We start from the raw sequence: 2,023 nt of genomic DNA, 5'->3' as shown, positions 1-2,023 counted from the left end.
GAATATTTCAGAAGAATCACTAAGTTAGATCTATGATGATGCAATGGAAATAGGTTCTGCAATACTGATATTTTAAAGAAGAAAAATACACTTATCACGAATCCTTACAAACATCACCACCAAAGCAGACGCTTTTTTGTGAAAAAAAAACATCTGGAAATAGGCGAAGAAAACGACATCCCACGAAAATAACCGATTCTTTAAAACAGATTAAGAAACCTACTTCTAATTCACAATTCAGGAACCAAATCGAACACAGGAATCCTATAAAAATGAGAAATACTTTTCCAAACGCAGGCTTCCGAACACAGCCTCTCATTCACAGCTTCCTGTCAAAACAAAATTGAGGGACGAGAAAATTGATGGTCTTAAAATTCATTAAAATAAAATAAAAATATAAAAATAAAAATAGTAGTTAAAATCAAAATGAATCGTCTTGAAATCATCGTTAGAATCCGTGATTTGAGAGCGCCAGTTCCCGACTAAATTTTCCTGGACATGCAAGTACGCAACAAGCTAAGTGAAAAAAATTGCATTATACATTATTTATGCTTATATATTATGATCATCGTTTTCATTATTAGTATCATCATCATTTATCATCACTACTGGTATTACCACAATCATTATCGCGTTTTATTTTCCTAAGTGTGCATATATATATATATATATATATATATATATATATATATATATATATTATATATATATGTGTATATATATATTTATATAGAATAAAATATATATATATATATATATATATATATATATATATATATATATATATATATATATATATATATATATATATATATATATATGGTAATGGCGATAATCAATGTTATTTTCATAATTATTATTATAATTATTATTACCACTATTATCATACTTATTATCTATAGTGTCACTACCTTTATTATAACAATAATATTATCATAATAATAGTAATAATAATAATTATTATTATTATCATTATCATTATCATCGTCATTATCATTACTATAATATTTTTTATTATCATTATTATCATTATCATCATGTGGTTTCAGCTATGTCTAGTTTTAACCGAAAGAAGAAAAGAAAGAAAAAATCATATGACAAAAAATGAAGACCCATTAACCTTAATACTCCGACTTTTATATCTGAAAATGAAGTTTTTTTTTTAATGAGTGATAACGTTACCATTAATCCTCTGTATATCAGCTCTGAGCTCCCGGTACAATCTGCCAGTGAACCAGTGAACCCACTGACTACTTATCTGGCTACAGTTCACCAGCTGCAGTACTTACCCTCCTGGTTTAGCTTTAGATTTAGATCTTTAGCTTTTTTTCTACATTGGGTTGAGATTAGATGCTTTGTGGTCGCTCAGTGTCTGCTTGCCTAGCACGGGAATCGTGGTTCGTCGCGTCTAACACTGCTGTTTATATTTCATTTTCTCGTTTTAGGATTTCTGTAGTCATGTGCGAGGATTGGGATGAATGATGTCTGTTTCGTTATGTTAAATAAATACGTTTAAATACGTTTTTTTTTCTCTCTCTTTTAACTGTACTAAATTGAACGCAGGGGTTGATTTGTAACATGGTGAATATCGTGCTAATACAGATCTCTTTAGCAATACATACCTGCATTTTACACACACACTCACACACACACACACACACACACACACACACACGCACGCACACACACACACACACACAGATCTTTACCTACAACAGTAAAGGAGCAAGAGTTGCGGAATGTTTCGCTCAGGAAGGACCAACGCACTCAAGGATTTCTCTTTTGCAGGAATTTCTTCGACAGGAAATCGCCTGGCACGTGCCCCCCCCCCAACCCCCACCTACTCTCTCCCCTCATGCAGCACGTACCCCCTCCCTCTCCCCCTCCCCCTTCTCATGCAGCACCTGTGAGAACGGGCACGTCGTTCCCCTCCCTCCCCCTCCCCTATCCCTTTCTTGAGGAGAGTACGTCCTCCTTTCCCCGCACCCCTTCCCCTTCTCCCCTTCCTCCCTCCCCCCCCCCC

The sequence above is a fragment of the Penaeus monodon genome, chromosome 11 (genome assembly GCF_015228065.2).
Source record: "Penaeus monodon isolate SGIC_2016 chromosome 11, NSTDA_Pmon_1, whole genome shotgun sequence".
Lineage (NCBI taxonomy): Eukaryota > Metazoa > Arthropoda > Malacostraca > Decapoda > Penaeidae > Penaeus > Penaeus monodon.
The sequence above is the reverse complement of the archived record's forward strand: the minus strand, read 5'-3'. Positions refer to the sequence as shown.